The following is a 13,937-nucleotide window of genomic DNA, read 5'->3' on the forward strand; positions in this document are numbered from 1 at the left end:
CTCTGTGACTCTATTCTATAGGGAGTTAAGTTGTGTATAATCCTCAACAATTATAAATCGCCTGGATTCACAAGTATCTGCTTTGAGGCAAACACTATGCTTGGCACTCTACAGACTTTACCACGAGTCCTAATAACACTGCCCTCAATTTCAGAAACATTGTAGTATACGGGGAGAAGGGGAGTGGAAGGAGAGATTAAACCTAGGAAACAAATGATTAATGGTGTTACTAAGTGTAAAAACTAGGGTTTAATCTCTGTGGGCTTCAGTTTTCACATCTGCAAAATGCAGGTGACAGTCGAACACCAACCTCACAGAGTTAATGAAAACAGAGCAAGTTAACATATGTAAGGTGCTTAAACATTATATAATAGCAACTATATAAATGCTAGCTGCTGTTATTATTCAATGAGAACACAAAAGTTCAGAGAAGTCAAGTGACAAAGTCACACAGCTGTGATCTTTGTACTGCCACACTCCAGAGTCCCTGCTCTTTCCATCTCATATTATCTAACCAAAATCCTTCCTCCCTTACTGAAACCACTGCCGCTGCCAAAAAAAAAAGCCCTCTAAACAGATACCAGTGGGGGGTTCCCCCCAGGTGGTTTATTATCCTGCCAAAAAGGCATTTTGGAGGAAGGATTTAAGGCTAAAGAGAAGCCTCCTAACAGGTTAGATTTCAAAGTACAGCAAAAATATGGAAGGGGAAAAAAACACAAATCTGCCTCAGTTATTAAGCGTAGTAATTAAAATGATTTAGCTCATCTGAAACTTGAAATAATATCCAAGCATTAAAATGAATTTTCTCATCATTAAGCTGCAACCCCTACAGAACACAAAAATGCTTAGAAAGGTACATTAAACAAAACTCCAAAAACATCAAGATGACTACAGAGATCTCAGGAAGGTAGCCCAGATATCTCACTGATCTTTCATCACCCACCAAGCTTTTCATCTTAAATTCTGATCCAGTAACTCCTTATTGTTATTCACATTGTTCTGTGACATTTCTTTTGCCAGCAAACTCACTCCAGAATGAGTTCTACCTAGCAACTACCCTAAGGAGTAAATCCCTAACTCTTTTAACAACACACTAATTGACTTACACTAAAATGTTACTCACACTAGGAAAGGGTATTCTTACATCAGCAGAGGAGATACTTCTCCTATACAGACTCCTATTACAACCTCCCTCAGTGAAAACTAGGTTAAAGGAAAACCAATCTACAAACTGACACTGCCAAAATCACAGCTTTAGAAGGCTCAGTGAAAGCCAAACACATCTACTGAAAGCAAACAAGCAAACTACTCTTTTATGTTTGTAACTCTGTGTCCTTTTTTTTTAATTGAAGTATAGTTAATTTAAAATGTTAATTTCTGCTGCACAGCTAAGTAATTCAATTAAATATAGATATATACATTCTTTCTTTAATATTCTTTTCCATTATAGTTTATCATAGGAAGCAAACTATTCTTGAAGGAAATTTTGAAAAGATAGAGGGTTTTATCTCATAAATATTTAAATTTTTATAGCAATGACTCTTTAGCAAGTAATAAAGTATTTTTGTATTGTCAGATTTATTTCCACAATTATAAATCCACCCTTGGGGAGGAAACAGGTTCTATTGGAAATTTTCTAATACAAACAATTAACCATTAAGCAACAGGTTTCACATGGCAAGTAACAAAAGCCTTATCAGAGAACTCAGTGAGGTGAACTATGACATACTTCATTTAGTCTCAAGCAAAGAAAACTTAAAATGAACTCATTTTCATTTTTTTTTTCCTCTATAGCCTCTTTACAGAGTTTTTTTTTTAAGAGAAAGAGAAGGAATGAAAAACCCAAAGTAACTAAGTGCTAACAATAATACCTGGTAAAGTCACCATTTTCTTACACATTAAGTCAGTCTGTTTAGAAAAGAAGTTCTCTGATTACTTTGGTCCGCGTGGTCGCAGGACCCCTTTTACACAACTAAAAATTACTGAGGACCCAAAGAGCTAACATTTACACAGGTTATATCTAGTGATATTTACCACAGTGTGAAATCTTTTTAAATATCTGTTAATTCATCCAAAAGTAACAAGAAACCTGTTATATGTTAATATAACTTATTTTATGAAAAGTAACTATAATTTCCAACAAAACAACAAAATTGATGAGAAGAGTAGCACTGTTTTATATTTTTACTAATCTTTAATATCTGGTTTAATTCTGGCAGTTAAGATTCTCCTCCATGCTTCTGCATTCAGTATGCTGTGATATACTGTTTTGGTTGAAATATACACAGAAAATCTGGTCTTACACAGATTTGTAATTGGAAATGGAAGAACTATTTCCTAATGAAAATAACTGTAGGTATTTTCCTTTGATAATACACTGAAATTCAGTAAGTAGTGGTTTCTTAAAGGTCAGTTCAAAGGGAAACCTAAAACCATATCAATGAACTTTGTGTACTCTGTTACATTAAAACCCATTGGTCTATTTAGCACTTTGAACCCATCTTTTCTCCATTCAGAATTTTTTAACATCATACACTGGATAATTTGGAAACTGTTCCTTCACCAAAATGGATCTTCAAAATGTTGAAACATTTCATTATACAATATTTTTTAAAAATCAGATTTATCAGTAACATCAACATTAGGGCTCACCAGAAAAGGCTTTTAAGTATTGGGAAGTTGTCAAGCTCAAAGTAGCAAGTACAAGTTTTCCAAAATTCTAATTGTCACTTGAAAGTTCAAATTTTATTCACCATCAAGAAGCACTGTCAGTTTTCCCTGGCCTAACAGGCTCCCTGTTCGTTTTCCAAAACATGGTCTGCCAAACGCCCAATGAATATGGTCTGTCAATTTGTTCTTTCAAGTAAAACTTGTGTTCCATGAAAAAAGCAGCTAATTCAGCTCACAACATAATTGCAGAAGCACTTTTCCTAGAAACAATTATTCTATTTTGGTAAGCAGAAGAAATGCTTTGTGCATTTGCCATTTCCTCAAACAGAATATCAAAAACATCTGTACTCAGGGGTAGAGATTTGATAAAATTAATCATTTTTACTACTCATCCAGGACATTCTTAAGTGAAAATAGCTTAAAAAAAAAATACAAGTGACTAGAACTGAAGAATACAATGACTACTAGTACAGTTTGATGCTTTGATTTCTGCTAAGGTGCCAATAATTTACCCACCATCGTTTCTCAACATGAGCCCAAATGTCAACATCGCAAAAAAGGCAAATAATGTCAGCATTATTATAAAAATAGTTCTGACCTCAAGAACCTCCTGAAAAGGTTTCAGGGCCCATTCTTCCGTGGTTCATGGATGACACTTTGAAAACTACTGTTTTACACCATACAGAAAATTATTAATAACAAATTTAAGTACTCAATAAATAGGAAGAGATTAAGTCTGAAACAAACACCTAGTAGCAAACGATCAAGAAACCATTGACAAAAAAATACAATCCAACTATGTATTATTTCATTACTCATTTATGAGTTTTAAAAGGCAAGAGATGAGGAAACAAGATAAAAAGTGTGTAAGACTTCAACTGGAGTTAACTGTGATAAAAAGAACACTGTATCTGATGCAGTGTGTGTGTGAGAGTTACTCAGTCACAACTGACTCTTTGAGCCCCCATGGACTATACAGTTCATGGAATTCTTCAGGCCAGAATACTGGAGTGGGTAGCTGTTCCCTTCTCCAGGGGATCTTCCCGACGCAGGGATCAAACCCAGGTCTCCCACATTGCAGGTAGATTCTTTACCAGCTGAGCCACCAGTAGAACATAAGAAATTAACAACAAAATCAAGACTTTTTAAAATCCTTGCAAGACAGTATGGCTTCAAGACTGAAACGAATGCAAGAATTAATTTTTTAAATGACAACTAACACAAGTTAAGGTAGTCCCCCCAACTCCCCATCCTTTCACAGAACCAGAATGTCCATTTTGGCACAGATTTGTTACTGAAATGTTTCCTAAATCTTAAACTATGAAATTATACCTCTGGACTCGAAGTATAATAGGAAATTTTAAAATCTGTTTAATTATGTCCTTTTTCAATCAATGTATTTAGAGGGAAAATTAAAAACACAGAAAATTTAACACTACAATGATGGGTTGGAAGAGCAGACACTCATAGATCTCTGAACTGCTTTTATAAAAAGACACAAAATTCACTGAAATATAAGGAAGAGCTGGAAATAAAAAACTGAGAAAGTTATCTACTTCTGCCACGAGGACTTTAGTTGTGCATTTCACTCTCAAAATTACAATTCTCAAGTTTATTTTCTAAATAATTACAAATTGTTTCCAATGCAAACTGTTGTTAAAGCAAATATCTGTTTGATATATCCTCTACTAATACACAGTGCAATTCCAATGTGATATAGCTTATCACTCAAACAACTCCCTCTATCATTATTACCAGCTTCTCTTTATGATTTCTCACTCTTAACAATGAGAGCAAAATCACCACTCTGGTTCAAACCACCCACAGAGTATATCTTCAAATCAAATGCCCGGATTTGTTTCCAGAATACATTACATGTTGCTGCCTAGGGAATTGGTTTTGGAAACATTACACTTGGCAGCTGACCTATCAACAGTGCCAGTAGAATTGACACCAACTTAAAGGCCAGAGTCCCTCTAGAAAACAGAAAAATATGCTGCTACTGCCATCTGTGGTTTATGGTTGAATAGCTTCTCCTGTATAAACAAATTGAAAGGTATGTACAGTTAGCAATTAGGTTCCAAAGATTTCATCATTTGAAGATACTTTTTAAAGTTAAACTCTGAATATAACAAATTGTTGAGTTTATTAAGTGTATGACATTAAGAATTTGTGATTCCTTATTTGAACTTACGAATATAACGCTGATGGAGAAACCACAACTACTTTGACTGAAAATTTTTCCATTGCATAAAGGCTAAGTTTTGTTTTCCCCAAACACACACTCCTAAAGAAATTCAAAACACTTGAATGCCTCCGGTGAACTTAAAATGAGAATAATTTCTCTTCTCAAATAATGACTGTCAATACCACAACATCCCCCAAATTTTTAAAGCAAAAAACGAAAAGTATTTTTAAAGAAATCTAGGAATTTTCTATTCAGACATGAGAGTCTGCACCCTTCAAAATAAATTTTAAAGACTCAATTATCCTTATAATTTTTTTTTAAAGAACAAAACATCCAAGATGCAAATGAGGCTGAAAGTAGACTATTTTCAACTTATTTTCTCTCAGTTTGCTTTCTCAAATGACAACCACTGTAGCTTAGGGATCAAAAGATTTGGTGCAGCTGGGGGTGGGGAAAAAAGCAATTCAGGTCCCCAGCAGCCAGCTGAGGAAATCCTGGTTCGCTCCCCAACTAAATCACTGTTAATTAGAATTACCGGGTTACATAGTAAAGTCTTATTTAAATAATCGTAAACAGCAAAAAAAATCTCTTTTCTTGAGAAGCTGTTCTCCCCAGGCTACTATTTAACAGCAGGTAGTAAGGGAAGAATGAAATAAAGTAGGAAATGTTTTAATCTTTCACATAAAGTTTTCTATTTATGGCTATTTCTAAACCACACTGAAAAAGCAGGTTTGACAAACAGCCTTATCTTTCTCATAAAGACAACCCATGTCGGAAAACAAGCAATAAATAGAAGCCTGGGACTGATTCTAGGAATAATATATGTATATCAAAGTTAATCCAGAGTTGGTTTTTCTATTTGTTTTTTAACATAGATTAAGCTCAGACAAATCTGAAACTTCAGCTCTGAGAGGGACTCAACACCCAAAAAAGAATTAGCTGCTCAGCACTTTTTGCTGACTTTAATAATTCTGGTATTTTTGAACCCTAGTTATTAACAAAGGCATCCATGAACCCTTAAGAAATTACCTGAATCAGGAAAAAGTTGACCTTAATGTAAAAGTTTGAAAGAAAACATTTTCCTTCACAACTTGTTGGTCTCAAATACTTTTAAAGTATTACAAAGTTGGGTATATTGGGTCATCACCTGTGTGGACATATTCAATAGCTACTGTTTAAAATTGTTTCAAGGACACTTTTATTCTTTGCTGAAAAGCAAAATTTATCTGTTGATTCAGAACTTTCTATTTTCCTGATTGTGAACCTTTTTCACACATAAGACAACTGGTACACATAAAATGAGGCATTTTTCTTGTCCTACTTTAATAGATTTGAGCAACAACATTAAAATTTACTCATAAATGGCATCTTACCAAATTTAACTTTCAATCTAATTATATAAAATACTGCAAAAAATACTTAAATGGAGAATGTCATTTAACTTGACTACAACACAAAATTAAATAATAACCAAAACTTATGAAAAGGCCCCAAAGATCTAGATGAGCTTGCTGAAAATGAAGTCTCCTAATTTTGGAGACTATCCCAGCTAAGGCTATCCCAAAGCCAGAAGTTACCATGTGAACACAATTCATTAATGGGCCAATTTATTCAACACAAACCAATAAATACTTAGTTATAAAAACAAAATGATGATGTCTTAATACAGGATGAAACTCCTAATACAGCCCCAGATCTCAGAACATGCAGTCTCATTAGCAATTTAAAGCCAGCTTGCACAACAGGCACTAGTTTTGAGAAATTTCACATTTGCAGTTAGCATTTCTATCCTCCATTCTCCACTAAACTAAACCTAGATATTTAAACCTAAAACTATTTCCTAACCTTTGCTCCACAACCCCAGGAAAAGGGAAAAAATGAAAAAAACAAGAAATTATTAATAAAATATGAAATATAGGATTTGAGCATAGTTTAGGAAATTCACCAGCAGTTTTATTCACTCGCTCATCTCCCTCCTCACCATCTAACTCCTCTTTGCACTAATTCATGCTTACACACACACATCTTTTTGCTACAGAATTCAGAATGATTTATGGGTTTGGAACATGTTCATACTTAGATTACATGAAAGAGTATGGTAGATGGTAAAGCTGAGATTGGAAATGTGGTCATCTCACACTTCAGCTCACCGATGAATCTATTCATTGTTGCCTTTCTGTGTTCTTTGGAGGTCACAGAACCCACTAAAAAACACCTGTTTGCTGTTTGGACTAAAGAACAACAGTACTATAGTATGCTTTTTTGCTTGTTTGTTTAATGAAGGTAGAAAATTCTGGACTGACTCAGAACTAACTTGATCTTTAAAGTCACAGAACTGAAAAGTTACACTGTCACGGAAAATATCTGCTAAAGTATTTTCAGGGATAAACATTCAGATGGCATGGTCTTAACAGAAAAAGAGCATCAGGTTTATTTAGTGAACTTCTCTCCGATTCCTCTAACGTGTAATTATATAAAACATGCTTTTAATTACTTATAATGGCTTATAAACTTCCTTTGCTTGAAACATTTAGAACTCCATTATTCTCTCAAAATAAAATGATCAAGTGCAATATCGACATATACTTCTTCAAATCTTTCATCTTCCTTTGAAATTCTGATTGAATTTATGGTTGTCATCAAAACCTAAAAGCAACAACTGAAATATTTAGTGCAGTGAGCACAGGGAATTCTTGGAAGGGTGATGGTGCATCAAAAGACTAGCAATTCTGTTCGGATAGAATAATAATAACCATTTAAAGGACTGTAAATTCATCATCAATGGCGTTTCCAACAGGAAAACATTTCTAAAAGTTCACTTTCAGTTTATTTCTTCATGACACAAACCAAAAGATCGGCTATCTAGATGACTATCTACTGCAAATAGTTCCTATAAAATAGAAATCAGCCACCAGGATAAAAAGCCAAGAGAATGCATTTTCTCTGCTTTGAACCTAAGCAGTTTCATTTACTTTTGGAGAAAAATATTAATTAGGAATTATATTACAGGAAAAAAAAAAACAAAACACCATTCCAAAGATAAACTTTTTTTCTTTTTTGGTAATTCTTCTGTGAGTATGTTAAGTTATAAGAGATAATGAACATAAACTGTTAAACAGTACACAATACTCATTTTTACACTGGGAAATAAAACTTTCCACAACAGTCTAATGTTTCATGTATTTTCCTTAGAGCCCATCAAACTGCCAAAAGTTCCATTCTGTTTTCAACAAAAAGGAAATATTTGTAGCACTAAATTGGGCTGATGTAAAATACTAAAGCCACCTTAGCCTAAATGGATTGCTTGATAACATTCTTTTAAATGGTCCTGACCGATTGAGGAAATGAGACTGTGAAAGGGAAATTTGATTAAGAGTCAAAATTACCGCTGAGTTCTTTAAAATGTACTAATGAATAATTAATAGCAAATGCAGTTCCTAGGCTTCCCTTACAACAATATTCTCAAGTAGAACTGAAAGTACTGACTGTAGTAAAAATCCATCAGCTACGAGTCGCACAGGTGGGTACAGGAAGCATACACACACAGATAAGCATTACGAAATTACACACACAATACAAGCCATAATATAGATCTGAGCTTCTATAGATCTGGTTAAAAAAAAAATCAGCATGGTAAATTTTAGATCAAAATTTACAACTTTAACACATTAACACCAAACCAAATCACCTCTTAAAAAGCTTAAAAGTCAAAAGCACTAAAGAAATCCTTTGTTCCTATGATACTATCTCCTTCTACCCTAACTGGATTCCTGACTCTTCCTTTGTGACACGGGATTTTATTGATCTCAAACATGTTCACATTCAGAAATTAGTCTCCAAAGACAACCCAAGGGACTGCAAGCCACCTAGATACTACACATCACAGACATTCCAAAAAAAAAAAAAAAAAAAGACAAGAGCTTTGAAAACATATCACTATTTGGTCAGCAACAGTAAATGAAGCTAACCAGGCTCTTCGAAACCGACTTTTTCCTTAACTGGTAAAAATGCCAGATCTACTCAACTGGCAATAAATGTCCGACGAGTTCATAAATTTATGAAGGCGGAGATACACCCCAAAATTGCTCCCCATTCATTCAGCAACTGAGCTCCTAAGTGACCTATTTTCAGGTTACTTTCCTCACACCTGCCAGGCCACTGTCCTGACTGAGAAACTTCTTGCTGAAGCAATTAATTTTTAGTGCCTACTAACTGTCCCGGGTGTTTGCATTCAATTTGAAATCTGTTACTTGTTAGACACTGTTCGGTCCTAGATCTTTCAGAGAATTGCGCGTTTATGGCGCAGAGAGGGGAGGAGGCGCGGATCTCCGAGAGCCTGCCCTTTATTCGGAAATGAGGAGATGTGAAAGGTGGAAGGCAGGGCAAATAAATAAATAAATCGGGTTTGCCGCCGAAGCGTTTGCCGGCCGGTACGAGCACCCTTTGTAATGCAGGCCTCCCGGGGCTATCGCCTGCGCTAATTGCTCCAGGGCGCTTTCCAAGTTCAAAAGTTCACCTTTTACGACCTCACAAAAGCTCCTTACACGTTACCAATAAAAACATTCCGCGGCAAACACTGTGGGGGGAAATATCAAACAGATACAAATAAAACACCCCGCGGGGGCAGAGAGCCGGCGGGGGCGGTGGGGGGAGACCGGTGGGGGGAGTCGGGCCCAGCCGCAGCCCCGAGGAACCTGAGGACTTGGCCCGGACATGGGGGCAGGGGGGCGCGCGGAGGGAAGGGCCGGGCCAGGTGAGAGTCGCCCCGGCTCCGGGAGCGCCAAAGGGAAGAGGAGAAGTAAGGCTGGGCGGGCGCGGGCCGGGACCAGCGGGCGGAAAGAGCAAAGAGGCAGGTGCCCCGGGTTCCCGGTCGGGCCGGTGCGCCGAGGCATCGGGAGACCGGGCTGAGCAGGGCGGGGAGGAGCGCGCGGGGCAGGAGCGCGGAGAAGCTGGGTCCGAAAAGGAACCGCTGAGCCAGGAGCTCTGGGACGGGAGCGGTGGGCGCCGAGAGGGAGGCGGGTGGGCAGCCCGGGAAGCGCGGCAGCGCGGAGGGGAGAGAAGGAGGCTCCCAAAAGGTGAGGGGCAGAGAGAACCCGGGGGACGAGGGTGTGGCGGCGGCAGGGCGCCGAGGGAGCGTCCGCGGAGGGAGGAGGGACCCGTGGCGGGGAGCGCTGAGGGGGTCGGCGGAGGGGAAGGACTCGGCGCTGAAGGGACCCTTTGGAGGAAGAGACCCTCGCAAGGGGGTCCCTCGGAGGCCGGGAAGGGGAGGATGGGAAAGAGGGGACCGAGGGGAAGGGGACGCCCCCACTGACGGGACTGGAGGTGAGGGGGGCCGGTGGAGAGGGGCCGGTGCGGAGGGGATCGGGGTGGGGGGAGGATTCGCGCTGAGGGACAGGGCCGGGGGGAGGGGAGGCCTGTGCTGAAGGGACCGAGGGGAGGGGGAAACGGAGGTCGGGGTGGAGGAAGCCAGGCAGGAGGGGGATCCGCGCGGAGGGGAGTCCGCCGGCGGGGGTGGGGAGGGCGGCGAAGGAGGATCGGCGCTGAAGGGGGACCGGGGTGAAGGTTCGCGCTGAGGGAACCCGGGGCCGCCGCGGCTTCCCAGAGAGAGAGAGAGTCAGCTGAGAGGAGGGGACTCCCCGGGGTAAGGGGACAGAGGCCCGGTTCTCGCCGGGCCGAGACTTTGCACGCCCCTCACCCACCGTTGCGCGGCGGCGGAGGGAGCGCGGCGGGCGGCTCCAGGAACCCCGCCGAGCCCCCGCCGCCTCCCCCTCCGCTAGGCGGCCGTTCGTCCCGCTCCATGCGGTGGAGCTCAGGGCCCGCGCTCGGTTCGCTGCTCCGCCATGACCGGCGCCCTCGTCGCCGTCGTCGTCCGCCAGGGGGAGGGGGCTGTCAGGGGCCAGCGGGCTCCCGGCCGCGGCGCTCTCTGGGCCCCGAGCCGCCGGGCTCCGCGCCCCTCCGCGCCGCGCCCCCTCAGCACTGGCCAGCTCCCACCCCCGACGTCACGCGCCGCTGCCACGCACTGCCCTGCGGGGCACGCTGGGAATTGGAGTCCGCTGGGCGAGGCCGGCCACGCTTGACCCCACCAACTGAAGGGGTGGGAGAGGGAAAAGCGGCCCTGAGAAGGGGAGGCCAAGGCCTGTTAATATCACGAACCCTGATGAAGACTTCCGGTACAAGTTGAATAAAGGTTACTTCAGGACCTTCTATTTATTATGACTTATCCTTGTATTTAACCTTTCCTATGACGCCTCGGATCCCCCCACCCCGAGAATGAGTCTCTCCTAGGAGGCGGATCGCCGAGGAGCCGGGTGAGCACGTGCAAAGAGGCCCAGCCCCGTAGGCGGGTCTCAGAGGGGGCGGTGTTTGTAGGTATTCACGAGGGCCTTCCTCCGCGGCTTCGGGACAAATTGGACCCGAGATTAAAGGACCGGCGTTTAACTCGAGGTGACCGCGTTCGTATGCAAATAGAATCTATAAAACTCTGCTTTCCGGGGTACTCTTTAAAGCCTTTTTACCTCCGGGTGGGCGGGAAAGACTGAAGTTTCTCTTCCTCCTCTTTCATTTTCCCCTGCCCAAGGAACGGAACAGAATGGCAAACTAAGCTTCAAGCCATTGATGCTATTAAAGAAACTCAGGCTCTTTACTCCTGGGGTCTTGAAGCCCTTCGTTTGAGAGCGTCCTTCCTCGGTCTTGTTCGCCTTCCTTGCTCCTCAGTTTTCCTATCGATAAAACGGGGTTAGACTAGAGACGGGGTCAAATTGGAAGATCCCAACCTACCCCACCCGTGCTCCTTGCCTCAGTTTCCCAGAGCACAATCCCGGATTTTGCAGTTTCCGCCGCAGAGCCCACCTACTACTGCCACCAGGTGGCGCGCGGCCACCAGCGTCTGGGCTTGCCCCGGGAGTCCGCCTTCAGCGACCGTCTCTGTAAAGGGCTCATCGTGGCCGCCTCCCAAGGTCTAACCAGGCTCTACCTGGGCTGTTCGAAGACAGAGAACAAGAACACTGATTCCTTGCCCGCCTCTAGTCTCCCGGGTTATGCCGCAGCTTCCTCACTGGCTGCCCACTCCCCAGCCTGCCTCCCACCCGGACTCCCACCCCGCCTTACCAATCCGTCGGCTTGTCTATGTCATTGCTTGCTTATTAATTTTTAAGTCCTTATACTGGCATTCGCACTCCTGCCTGATATGACCCCTTCCACATTTCTCATCACAGCCCTTCCCTCACCTGCTTAGCAGGATGTTTTGTGATGCTTCCCTGTATTTACGGGTTGAGTGGCTGTACCTTACCAGCACCGGTTAACCTGTACTGCCTCCTTAATCCGTAACTGCTGCTGTTCTGAGAGTTTGACATTAACGCCATGTTCTCTAAACCTCACATCTGCTTTATGAGGAGCTTTAGCTCCAATATTGCCTCTATCATATACTGACGAAATCACCCGTCGGTGATGGGGATTCCAAACCCAGTCAGTCAAACACCAGAGCTTGAACGCTTGGCTCCACACGTTGGGCTTCACCCAGTCCACTCCCAAACTCCTGTTCATCTTTCAAGACCCTGTTCAAATGCCCTCTCATGGATATTCATATCCCACCAGGGGACACCTAGATCCCCAGTGTGTCCCCTTACTGCTGTTGAGTTCTCTGTGGACTGTGACAGATGATCTCTGTCTGATTGCTTCCCCGCTACTATTCCCCAGCTCCCGAGGGGAAGGGGAGTCCTTAGAGTAGGGGTGTTGAGCCGGGGAGGGAGACAGAGGAGATGGGTCTTCTGGGCCATTCCTTCAGTTCTGGGTTCTAAAATGAGTTAGGATCAGATGGCCTTCCTAGAGCCAAAACTTCCCTTTATCAGAGACTTCTGGAGGTAGTAAGTTCACCTTCCCTGGAGATCCAATCAGGAGCTAAGTGGTACTGCAGAAACCTCTGGAAGGCCCGGGGTTTTCTAAGTCAACTCTCAAAGATGGACAGAAAAGTTCAGTCAAACAGCCCTTGGAAGCAGCTCCTCCTTTTCCTTGAGAGTCCAGCTCTGTTGTCAACTGCCACACAAAAACCTTTCTAGATCTTGACTGGTCAAATGCCTCTGTTCTCACTCTCATTATAACCCCAACTGCTGAGCACAAAACCTGAACACAGTAGACAATAATCGCTGAGGGGGTGAAAGAACAAATAAAACATATCTAATCTTTTTACTTAATAACTGTGCCTTTGGTTACCTCCAGACCTCAAAGTCCTGGTTTCAGGCTTCCCTTGTGGCTCAACGGTAAAGAATCCATCTGTCAGTGCAGGAAACATGGGCTTGATCCCTGATCTGGGAAAATTCCACATGCCTCAGAGCAACTAAGCTGGTGTGCCACAATTATTGAGCCTGTGCTCTGGAGCCTGGGAGCCGGAACTACTGAGCCCAAGTGCTGCAACCACGGAAGCCCACGCACCTAGAGCTTGTGCTGTGCGGCCAGAGAAGACACCACAATGAGAAGCCTGCACGACACAGAAGAGTAACCCCCACCCGCACATCAGGACTGAAGAAAAGCCCTCGCAGCAATGAAGACCCAGCAGAGCCAAACATAAATTTTTTTTTTTTTACGGAGCAGGAGGAGGGGAGGATAATAGTTACTACCTCAGGAGTTGTTATGAGAATCAAATAAGATGATGCAGGCAAAGCAATTAACAAAGGGGCTTAAGGAATAGGAATTGTTACTAACGTTATTTAAAGAGTGGTCCTAAATTCCCAGTTACTTCTCTTCTGAAAATGCTTCTTGGGAAGAGTCAACTAACGCAAAACTGAGAAGAGTGAGGGAAATGACTGTGTACTGAGACCCCAGCCATTGTTCTAAGCAGATGGGGTCCCGTGAGGTATGTGCTTTCACCTACATTGTCCCCCCAGCAATCCCAAGAGGCGGACACTTTTATCCACAAATTAAAAATGAGGAAACAGGCTCAGAAAGATGAAAAAGACCCCCCCACCCTCCCCCCCCACACACACAAAATGACAAAAGAGGAAGAAAATTATCTAAGGAGAAGGATCTGGGGGGGCAGTGCTGAGGCCAGAGGTAGAAAATCAGTCAGAGCTATCACTAAGAGCAA

Source organism: Oryx dammah, unplaced genomic scaffold (assembly GCF_014754425.2).
Source record: "Oryx dammah isolate SB20612 unplaced genomic scaffold, SCBI_Odam_1.1 HiC_scaffold_25, whole genome shotgun sequence".
In the NCBI taxonomy this organism is placed as follows: domain Eukaryota; kingdom Metazoa; phylum Chordata; class Mammalia; order Artiodactyla; family Bovidae; genus Oryx; species Oryx dammah.